Below are 12,357 nucleotides of genomic sequence, written 5' to 3' on the forward strand. Positions count from 1 at the left end.
AGGGCGCACGCGCGGGGCAGGCCGCCGGGAAGGGGCTGTTAAAGGGCCCGCGTCGATCTCGCTCCTCTATCGCGATAGTCGAGGTCCTGCGACGGAACGCGCCTGCGCGGAGAATGAAGCGTTTACACCCCCCCCCCCCTCATACACACACACATACCCGCTTCTTTCCTAGGCGCTGTCCTCCCTGTTTTGTTTCGTTGGTAGAATAATGTGGCGAGAAGAGCTGGCTTTGGGGAGTGAAGAGAGGAAGGGAAGAAAGCTCCCAAAGTTAGGGCTGGTCTGCTCCTGTTTGTCCTGTTAACCCTCTGAAGAATCAGACTTGGATTTGATTGTTGAGGAGCCGCGAATTCCTCGGCAACAGCGACCCACGAGGAGAGGAGAAAAGTGCGGGAAAGACGACTGATCAACAGTAAAAATCTACCAAAAATTCTTCAAGAACTCTCTAACTCTCTCCCCGGAAGGATCCTAGATGAATAGTAATTAGCATTTGCCTAGACACTGTTGCAAGCTCTTTAAGTTCATTTAATATTCATAAAGGTAGAATTATTATTATACAATTTATAGATTATTGAGTATCTTTTGACATGGTCTTTCAGTGTTCATGGAACTGTATTTGTAGTGGGAAGACAATAAGTAAAATGCTATATTAGAGGATGATAAGGTGCTGCTGTGAAAAAAATGAAGCAAGGGTTGTTGGTGCATGGACAGGGAAAGCCCAGCTGAGAAAATGATAGCCAACAAAGAGTTAACCGGAAGTGGAAGAGGGAGCCTGGTTGGTGTGCAAAGCTCCATGAAGTCGTGAGCTACGACCACGTCAGTCCTCTTCACTGTGAATCAAACCTATGTCTTTCTGCGACAGTCCACCCCCTCCCTGCTTTATCATAGACCCAGCAGTTATCAGCCTTAATGAGCCAGGATCAATTCATTCTACTGATGTTATGTCTTCTCTTTTCTGGCCCTTTAACTGCCCCCCAAAATGATATTCCAGCTTTAGGTGACATCAGAAACATGAGTTTCCTAGAGTTATATCCCCAGAGATTCTAATTCAATTACTCCAGAGATCATTTTTTTGAGAAATACTAATTAAGTGATCTAATTCAAAAGTCTTCAGAATCCAACAGAAAAGCTAGCTTTCAATTGCAATTAAAATTTTAGGGCTGGTCCAGCACAGTGGTGCACACCTGTAATCCCAGCAACTTGGTAGGCTGAGGCAGGAGGATCACAAATTTGAGACCAGCCTCAACAATTTAGCAATTTATTGAGACCCTGTCTCAAAAATTAAAAATGACTAGGAATGTAGCTCAGTGCCCCTAGATTCAATCCCCAATATAAATAAATAATTGGGGCTGAGGTTGGAGCTCAGAGATAGAGCTCTTGCTTAGCAATCATGAGACCCTGGATTCTATCCCAGAACAACACAAACCAAAAACAAACAGACAAAACCTTAAATGCACATATACTGAGGGGGAACAAAACATAGATCAATGGAATCAACGGATATTGAGTTACTTAAGCATGCTGGTGTGCAATTGTAATCAAAGAAAAAACCTAAAAAACCCTGTAGCTTTATTTTTTCCCCAAGTATTTTATTTATTCTTTTTAGTTATACATGACAGTAGACTGTATTTTGACATATCACACATACATGGAGTATAGCTTCCTTTTTTTGTGGTTGTACATGATATGGAGTTACACTATTGTATATTCATATATGAACATAGGAAAGTTATGACCAATTCATTCTTCTGTCTTTTCCTTTCCCATCCTCCCACCCTTCCCCATTCCCCCTCTGTCCAATCTGGTGAACTTCCCCTCTCCACCATTGTGAGTTAGCATTTGCATATCAGAGAGAATATTTGACCTTTGTTTTTTTGGGATTGGCTTATTTCACTTAGCATGATAGCCTCCAGTTTCATCTATTTAAAATGCCATAATTTCATTCTTCTTTATGGCTGAGTAATATTCCATTGTGTATATATAACCACATTTTCTTTATTCATTCATCTATTGAAGGGCACCTAGGTTGGCTCCATAGCTTAGCTATTGTGAATTGAGCTATTATGAACATTGATTTGGCAGTGTCACTGTAGTATACTGATTTCAAGTCCTTTGGGTGTATTCGGAGGAGTGGGATAACTGGGTCAAATGGTGCTTCCATTCAAAGTTTTCTGAGGAATCTCCATACTGCTTTCTAGAGTTGTGCTTCATTAGCTTTTTAGTAAATTTTAAAAATCATTAATTTTAGAGGTCACACTGCTGAACAAAATATTATTAGTCTGTTGATAATCCTAATCACTGCCTAGGAAAGCTTGCAGTGGGATAGGAAAGACTCTATTAAAAAATGTGATGATGAAGGAAATTGAGAGGGGAGTGTCCACTTTCCTTACCTCCAAACTTTAGGTGAGAATCAAAGCAGAGTGACCTTTGTTGTAAAATAAAAGTATGCACAGGGTGCAGTGCTCATGCCTGTAATCCCAGCAGCTCGGGAGTCTGAGGCAGGAGGATTATGAGTTGAAAGCCAGCCTTAGCAATTTAGCGAGGCCCTAAGCAACTTAGTGAGACCCTGACTCTAAATAAAATATAAAAAGGCCTGAGATGTGGCTTAGTGGTTAAGCATCCCTGGGTTCAATCCCTGGTACCCAAAAAAATAATGATAAAATAAAAGCCTGCACTCATAAAACAGCTGAAAAATTCACCTACACAATGGGCATGCAACATATCCTGTATATTCCCCTTCACCAGCCGTGCTCATAGAGCCTCCATTGTATCCTGGCCTGCCATCACCAAGGAGTATGTAAGTAATAAAATGTGCAAACCTTCTCTGTTGAGTCTTTCTTTGGGATCAGTAAATAGTAAGCTGGGGGATTCACTGCCTTGGGGCTAAACAATTGGCAGAGTTCAAAAAGGGGGACATGTTGAGTTGATTCCAGAGCTAGGAAAGGACATGGGGTCTATGGGGGAAATCCTGAACTGGCCACAAGCCTTGATGTGGTTGGAAGTGGCATCGATGGGGACCACCACATGAGTACAGGGGCACACTGAAAATGTCAGTGAAAGGAAATAACATCCAAAGTACTAATAGGAGAGTGAAAGGAAAGAAAGTTATGTTGTGATATAAGTGGCATGGCCCCTGCTGTGTCCATTAGAGTTGGCCACGGACCAGGAAGAAGCTACTCAGGCTCAACTCCATAGAGTACAGGAAGAATTAAAACCAGAAAGAGACCCATTTAGCACAGGGTGACAAGAATGTGCTATCATAGCACTTAGAACTTGCTGAGAAGCACCGGTTGTGGTGGTGCACAGCTGTAATCCAGAAACATGGGAGGCTGAGGCAGGAGGATGGCAAATTCAAGGCCTAGCCTCAGCAACTTAGAGAGGCCCTAAGCAACTTCGCAATACCCTCTCTCAATTAAAAAAAAAAAGTGGGGGGACACTGTGAATGTGGCTCAGCAATTAACACCCCTAGGTTCAATCTCTGGTATCAAAAAAAAAAAAAAAAACTTGCAGGGAAGCATCTGCAGGTCAGGTCATGACATGCTATTGTTCTAAATTAAGGGGACATCATAAGCCCAGAAACTGTATTAGGAAGATGGTGACTAGGGAAAACTGGGACCTGCAAATATGGGGTCCACTCAGGGAGTTCACTAGTTCCAGTGACTCAGAAAGTGAGATGAAGGGTAAAGATATAATAGAAGCTAGACAAGCAATGGTCCAAAAATTAAAGACCTGGCAGGAGCTACCTTAAGGGGCAGATGCAGATTTGCTTGTCAGTCCAAAGATACTTACATATCATCCTTAGACCAGATTCTCACCATGGAGCTGGTGGAATTGGGATCCAAGTTCAGGCAGAAGATGAAAGTGTGCCTGGCCTATGGCTGTGGCGCAATGGTGGAGCACTTGCCTAGCATGTGTTAGGCACTGGGTTTGATCCTCAGCACCACATAAAAAAAATAAAGGTATTATGTTCACCTACAACTAAATATATATATTATATATTTAAAAAAAGAAAATGAAGGTGTGCCTTCATGGCTGCTCTACTTGTAGGACACTGGAGCAGATGGGATAACATTGAATGATTTAGAATTCTCTAAAATGGCTTCAGGTCAATGCCACTTTTGAAAGTGTGGGTCCATTACTAACATGACTGCTTCTTGTCACCTGCAATATATGGCCATATTCAGGAGATACTCCTACACCCAGAGGCCCCTGGGGCTCTGTGGAAGAACTACAGAGCTATTTGCAGGAGCTGGGGATGAAACACTATTTATGTGCAGCCTTTCCCAGGACTGGACAGTATGACTTTCACTGATGGAATGAGGGATGCCATGTATAACATGCTGCCCTGTCACTATTATCCCCATTAGTAGGTCAGTGCCTCCAGCAAGCAGTGCAACTGATAGCAGACCTAGCGGGAGACAGATTGCAGGAAAAAAAAAAAAAAGAGTCTGTAAAACTCAGCCAAACCCAGAAGGACCACTTTGATACTCCCATAAACAGGTGTGGGTGAACTTAATAGCAGCAGGAGTGGGTAAAAAGAAAACAGGTGAACAACCTAATGCCAACCTGGTACAGTTATGGAAACGATTACCAAAGGACAAAAGATTTTAGTCATCACCTCTCAATAAGGAAAAGAAAAATGAGAGAGTCCTAAAGGTAAAATGGACTCCTACTCCAAAAAGAGAAAGACAAGCTTCTCCTGTTAAGAGATGTAATAAAAACAGAGCTCACAGCTCACCGTGAGTTGTCTTTGAGACTTTGGTTGTGAGCTGACTAGGTGGAAGGTCAAGATTCACTGATGGAGCCCTGTCTCTAGACCAGGGGCCATATATAGAATTGGCAATGATTGGTCTTCAAACGATATTCAGAGCTAACAGCATTAGTGGACAAGAAAGCTGGGTGTCCATTGATATAGGGTAATCCTGACAAATTCTCAGGGAGGTGAGCTGTTATCAATGGATCTGGGGAAAAACAGTGAGAGTCCAAGCCATAATGTTGAATGCAGCTTGGATGACTGTTGCCAATACATTGTAAATATTGATATCTTGTGGGGTAAATACCTAAAAATTACCTCAAGGGAGTTCCATTTGCATTGTTAGGGATTAAACGTGTCAGCTGTAAAGCCAGTATTATGGGGGCATGCTGAATACACCCCTATTGTTTTGCCTACACCCTACTGATTGTTGCTACCAAACAATATGGGCTTCCCAGTGGCCATCAAGAGATAATGGAGACCATACATGAATTGGCTAAAGTGAACATAATTTGCCCAATCCACAGCTCTTTTAACTCCCCCATGCGACTGGTTAGAAAGCAGAATGGAACTTGATGCATGGGAGTGGATTACAGAGAATTAAATAAGGTGATCTCGCCACTCTATGCAGAGCAGTTCTCAACATAGCCACTATTCTAGAAGAGCTAAGTATTCAACTGGGAATATGGCTTCTTTTCTTTTCTTTTTTCTTTCTTTCTTTTTATTTTCTTTCTTTCTTTCTTTCTTTTTTTTTTTTTTTTTTTTTTTGGTACCAGGGCTACTTAACCACTGAGCCACATCCCTAGCCCTTTTTATGTTTTGAAACAGGGTCTCACTAAATTGCTGCTTAGGGCCTCATTAAATTGCTGAGGCTTGGGCTGGGGATGTGGCTCAAGCGGTAGCGCGCTCACCTGGCATGCGTGCGACCCGGGTTCGATCCTCAACACCACATACAAACAAAGATGTTGTGTCTGCCGAAAACTAAAAAACAATAAATAAATATTTAAAAAAAAAAAATAAAAAAAATAAAAATAAAAAAATAAATTGCTGAGGCTGGCTTTGAATTCATGATCCTCCTGCATCAGTCTCCTGAGTCACTGGGATTACAGGAATGCACCACTGCACCTGGCTTACTAATGTCTTCTTTATCATAGATATAGCCTTGGAGTCAAGACCTATCCTTCATATGGGAAGACCAACACTGGAGGTTTGTTGGTGTTGCCTCAAGGACATCTCCAATTACCCCACTTTGTATTGTGGTATGGTAGCAAACCTGGTCCCCTCTGCTGGTAAAATGTTTATATAATGATCATATCTGATTCTCTTTCAGTGCTCACCAAGGCTACCCCCATGCTTTTGACTCACTTGCAAAGGAAAGGATGAACTGTGAACCCTGACAAAGTGTGGGGGCCCTGACTTATGGATGGAATTGTTTTTTTTTTTTTTTTTGGTCCCAGGGTTTGAACTCAGGGATGCTGTACCACTGACCTTCATCCCCAACCTTTTAATTTTTCTTTTTTTTTTTTTTTGAGACAGGGCCTCATTAAGTTGCTGGGACTGGCCTTGAACTTGCCATTCTTTTGCATCTGGCTCCCTAGTTACGGGGATTACAAGCGTGTGCCACCATGCCTCACTCATGGGTGAAATTCTTGGGTATTGGTCCGGTAAGACAAAGGTTGCACCTCAGGCTGTGAGTCGAGGTTTCAGGTGTTTCCACTTCCCAACATACTAAAGCAAATGCAATAATTTGTGGAGCTACTGGGTGTGGGAGTGCTTTCCCCCCTCATTTGACTCATTCATTACAACCCCTTTATCATTTGGTAGAAGGGGTACAGTAAGGGAATAGACTGTCTGGCATATGGAGGCTTTTCATCAGGCCACATAAACAGTACAACAGACACGAGCCCTCGGGATGCTAGGCACATTGAAACCTGCTGAACTTACCATCCATGTCACTCCAGACAGCTTTGGATGAGGTTGTGGCAGCGAATTAAGAGACATAAGACCCCCACTAGATGTGGCTCAGTTTTAGTGCCCCCTTATAGAAGGGGGCATAAAAAATGTTATAGCATGTTAGAAAGATATGCTGTGTGCCATTCATACTGCTCTTCTTGCCCTGGAGCCCATCACCAGAGGAGCACTGGGTGAGGTATTATTGGTGGAGATAAGTTGACTGGAGGAGGCCCCAACAGACGAAATTGCCACTTGGCTACATTACAGGTTAAAATATGCAGGATGAAAGACTGTGGGCAGCTGTGACAGGCTGGGGACTGCCCATAAATATTGCTGATGTTGCTGTTGCATGCCAGACTGTTTTGCCTGCTCTCAGCGCTACCTACAGTGACCGGATGCCACCAAGGTCATATCAAGAGGTGGCATCTGCTGGGCTTGGTGGCCTGTGTCTATAATCCCAGCGGATCAGGAGGCTGAGGCAGGAGGATCTTGAGTTCAAAGCCAGCCTCAGCAAAAGCGTGGCACTAAGCAACTCTTTTAGAGAGCCGGTCTCTAAATAAAATAGGGCTGAGGATGTGGCTTAGTAGTCGAGTGCCCTGAGTTCAATCCCTGGTACTGTCCCTCCAAAAAAAGAGGTGGCATCCCTCTTCAGCAATGATAGACACACTACATTGGCCCTCTCCCATTTTCAGAAGGGGCCAAATATGCATTGTGTGGACACTGTTATGGCTTGATGCAAGCCTTCCCCAGCAAAAGATTCCACCAAAAGACAACTATTAAGGAACTGATCAGCCGAGTGCCATGTATGGCTCATCACAGGTGATTGAGAGTGACCAAGGAAATCATTTCACAGGCCATGACTCATCAAAGTGGGTCCAAGACCAGGACTTCCCATGAATTTTGCAGCTGCCATACAATCCAACAGGAGCTGGATTAAATGCCCTGCTGGCCCAAGCCTCAGGACTTAGGGCAGCTCTCTGCAGGGTTGGGCTGCCTGCCTACCTGAGGCTCTCAGGACACTAAATAAAAAACCCAGACCTCAGCAGTCTGCAGCCATTTCTATGTTATCTCACCCAGGACCGCCACAGTGGAGGTCACAGATAAAGAATACCTCCACTGATTTTCTTAAACTAGTGTGGGGCACAAGGAATAACTTACTGTTGTAGGGTCCTCAAGACATTATATAGGAAAAAAGAAGTATTAGATAGCCATGAACTGTATAGGTTAGCCCCCAGTGTTTTGCCCTACTGACTCCTTGCAGAGCGGGAGAATACCTAAGCTGACAAGTAAAGCCTCTGTGTTGGGAACATGGCCCTCATAGGTACAGGTGATGACAGGGAACAGTTTGCATTAGCCCAAGATAATTATATATTCCTTTTTTTTTTTAAGAGAGAGTGAGAGAGGGAAGAGAGAGAGAGAGAGAGAGAGAGAGAGAGAGAGAGAGAGAGAGAGAATTTCTAATATTTATTTTTTAGTTCTCGGCGGACACAACATCTTTGTTGGTATGTGGTGCTGAGGATCGAACCCGGGCCGCACGCATGCCAGGCATGGCGCGCTACCGCTTGAGCCACATCCCCAGCCCCGATAATTATATATTCCAGAGGTGTCTTATTCCTTCTATACCCTTGAAGTACAAACAGATGTTAGGATGGAACACTTACCCAGGAGAAGCTACTGTGCAGGCTCCTTTACCAACACAAGATGGTACAGAAGCCTGGATGCTGCCTCCCAGAGCTGTTTCACCATTTTTAGTGCCTATTAAATATTTGTCATATTCTCCACAGGGTCAGCGACAAGTAACCTATTCTAGACTGGAACATAAGTTGCACATCATGCCAACCAGACCAACTGTTGGATCATCTCAGAACACCCTGTGACTGAAGCACAAAAACTTCCCCAACCTGCAAAAGAGGTGGAAGGGACTTACTGACACAAAGCTGGACTGAAAATAGTCACTAACCAAAATGGCCCTCATAGGCTTACACTAAACAAAAGGTTTTTGCTTTGATTAGAAAGACATCACATACCTCGGAAGTGCCTGAGAGGGCTTTCTTTTGTGTCACCAGCATGGTCATGATAACAAGGAAGTGGGCTTTCTGTCTGACCCTCTGGGTGAGAACACCATCAACGCCACAGATCTCCTCAGTCTCTCACCACCTCACTCATGGGTTTCCCCCGCTGCTGTGGAGTGCACTGTGGATGTGTGGACCCTGGGGACGGCCTTCCCTGCCTTATATGTCAAGGACAGGATGATGTACTTGGGGATGGCCTTAGATCCCAGCCCAAGTTCTGCCTCTTCGGCCACATATACCTAGTAACTGGGAAAGCATGAAGGTGCCAGGCCACCTGTGGTTCCATCCATTAGCTCCGCTTTTCCCACAAGCTGCAGTGATGATGTGGAAACTCAGGTCTCTGTTTAGCCCCCCTCCCCCCACCCCCGCACGGCTTAAGCTCTTCCTTAGCCAAAACATGCCACAACCTTGTTAATGGAGGAAACTACACAGATAAGAAACTACACAAAATAGGATGGCATTCAATATGCTTATGACTGTGCAAGGCAGAGTACGTGCATTCTTGGGGACAGAATACTGTGCTTATATATCTGATAATGAACACAATATTACCTGAAAGACCCTAGCCCAGTTAGCCCAGTTACCTAAGGCCAAGATATGAAACCAAGATATCAGGCAGGCCACAAACAGGTTCAGGCGCCAGGCATGCTTTCCGGACAACCGGTTGAAGAACAGAGCACCCGCATCCTGAGGCATGAATGAATAAACCGGAACAGATAAGCAGGAACAGAAAGAATAGAATGCAGACCTGTGGTTTTTGGAATGCAGACCTGTACCCCCTAGGTGGCCTATATGCTAGATTTAAACAAACCAATAAGAAACCTGTTGCTTCCCGCGCGCGCAAAACCTGTCCCAAATCCTATAAAAATCTCTGTATCCCCAAGCCCGGTGTGCCAGTTCACCAAGGCTCCGGCTGAGGTTCTGCTGGACACCCGCAGGCCCCTGTGTCCCAATAAACCACCTCGTGCTTTTGCAGCCAGTGTTCCGTGTGATTCTCCTTGGACAGGGAAACGGGGGTCTTTCATTAACGGGGTGCTTTTCATTACCCATGATTTAACCCACGTGTCTAAACAAATGAATGTTAATGATGCCCTTTCCATTGATCCTTTTCCCTGGACATGGTGCCATCCGTTCTATGTTATCTTAATGAAAAGACCCCCGTAACTGGGATTTCAGGCAAGCACCACTGTGCCTGGCCAGGATCTCCCTAAGTTACTTAGTGCCTCACTGAGTTGCTGAGGCTGGCCTCTAGCTTGTGATCATCTTCCTGCCTCCACCACCTGAGTCACTGGAATTACAGGCAAGTGCCACAGCACCAGGATATGGCTTACATTCCTGCTACAACAATAGAGCTTAGAAGTTGCAACAGATACTATATGGTTTACAGCCTAAATTATTTACTATCTGGTCAGTTACAGAAAAATTTTGCCAGCCCCTGCTCTGCGTTAATGGAAGGCTTTAACTCCCAGAATGAAGTGGCCAGGCAAAATACAACACAATATTTATATATATTATTTTATATATTCATATATTATTGTTTACCTGAAATTCAAATTTAACTGGGTGTCCTGTATTTCCGTTTGCTAAATCTGACAATCCTACCCCAGGGGCAACTCTATGCATCCAAAACTAACAAAAATGAAGGACTGGCCAGGTGTGGTGGCACATACTATAATCCCAGCAGCTCAGGAAGCTCATGTGTTCAAAGGCAGGAGGATCGCGAGTTCAAAGCCAGCCTCAGCAAAAGCAAGGCACTAAGCGACTCAGTGAGACCCTGTCTCTAAATAAAATACAAAATAGGGCTGGGCATGGGGCTCAGTGGCTGAGTGTCCCTGAGTTCAACCCTTGGTACCCTGCCCCCCAAAAAATGAAGGACTGGAACCTCAGGTGGTCTGAGTCTAGGATCACCCTGAGATGTTATTACCAGATATGACCTGCCTGAAGTTAGGCTTGGATGAGGGAAAGAGGGAAAAGATCTGGGGTTCACCTTTGGTGCAGGTAAAGGAGGTGGGTGAGTCACTTGAGTTTCAAGAATTTCCCAGAATGGAAAAATACAACACAGTCAAGGGAGGTCCGGGAAAGCTCCCGGCTGGGGCTGTGCCTACTAAACTATGTTCTTAAGTTACCTTTGTGTCATGGCCTTAAAGGAACCCTGACAGGCTTGGCATCCATCTTCAAGCTTAGCAAGGCCAGGGAGTGCTGTGGACCTCCTCACAGAAGCTTCTAGAACCTCAGGTCACTGCTTCAGTGGGATAGATTTCCTTTTATCCTGAGAGCCTGTTAAGCATCCAAGTAAGATGAATAGGTCTTTCTCTCTCCCCATTGAAACAGACTGAATTTGGGGCCCTCCCATATGAAATTGGGAAGAGCTTCCTCAGGCTTCCCCAGGCTGTGACTCCCCACCTTGACAGGCGCCAAAGAAAATGGGAATGGAGATTGTCCACTTAGGCCTGCAACACAGGCTGGCCAACGGTGAGGCTGGTGGGGATTAGATTGCTTCTCCCCAGTTTGATCAAATTGCAATAACTTCCTTTCTCCATCTTTTGTCTATTTCTTATGTGAGTGCACTCTGAATTCAGCCAGCTGGGATCAAGACAGTGCCCCTGCGTAGGCTGCCAGTAACACCATGCCTATCCCTTGTCCTCAGGGCTAAGAGTAAAGCAATGTCCCAGCTGTGGGCCAGTTGTTACCTGCTCCCTGGGAGACAGCTTCCACACTCTTTAGCAGGCCTAAGTCATTTCAAGTAACAAATGAGATGACCAAAGGAAGCCAAAGCCCATCCTTGCTATACAATTCGGAACTTGGAAAAAAAATATATATATATATATATTTTTTTTTTTGGTGGTGCTGGGGATTGAACCCAGGGCCTTGTGCATGTGAGGCAAGCACTCTGCCAACTGAGCTACATCCCCAGCCCCCAGAACTTGAAAATCTTAGGATGACAGTAGGGAAAATTAAGTGGTAGCTTCCATTTGCTCAATTTAGACACAAGGGAACACACCCTTCATTTGGTAGCAGGTTTATTCTTGTGAGAAACTCTCTTCCTAGAGGACAGTGAGATATGTGGGTGCCTTGTGCCTGACCAGCAAGGAACCCAGAAAGGTGGACCTTGTGATTTGGACGTGGTGGTTCTTGTGTCTTTTCTGTTATCTTTGTTTTCCTCTTCTGTCTTGATGGATGTGTTCTACTATCTAATCCTAATCCTTACAGAATAAACAGAACTGGGACATATTTCACAGTTTTTCTGGTTGGTTTCCTGCACTTTTGGCAGTAGAATAAATAGCAACTCTGGCTCTGAAATCAAACAGATTTGGCTCTGAATCCAGGGTCTGACATTTATCAACTGTGTGATCCTAAACAAGTAACTGGACATCTTTGTGCCTCAGCTTCTTTATTTGGAAAATTATAATAATAAATGGACCTATCTCACAGAACTGGTATGAGGAATAAGTGTATTAATAAGGAAAAAGGGGATCTCCCATAATACCTAGAACACAAAGTACAAAATAGACACAGATTAAAGGTACACAGAACCTGGAACCAAGAGTATTGATAAACTGCATATGGTCTTGGTTTGGCCAA

At 44.3% G+C, this 12,357-nt stretch overlaps 1 non-coding gene across 1 annotated transcript; it reads right to left on the bottom strand.

Annotated features, from left to right (window-relative positions):
* Positions 1-11,614: 11,614 nt before the first annotated feature.
* On the bottom strand, positions 11,615-11,687 carry Trnav-cac (transfer RNA valine (anticodon CAC)). Its single transcript has one exon. It is a non-coding gene; the product is annotated as a tRNA-Val (tRNA).
* Positions 11,688-12,357: the final 670 nt, after the last annotated feature.

The sequence above is a fragment of the Urocitellus parryii genome, chromosome 3, assembly GCF_045843805.1.
Source record: "Urocitellus parryii isolate mUroPar1 chromosome 3, mUroPar1.hap1, whole genome shotgun sequence".
Taxonomy (NCBI): Eukaryota; Metazoa; Chordata; class Mammalia; order Rodentia; family Sciuridae; genus Urocitellus; species Urocitellus parryii.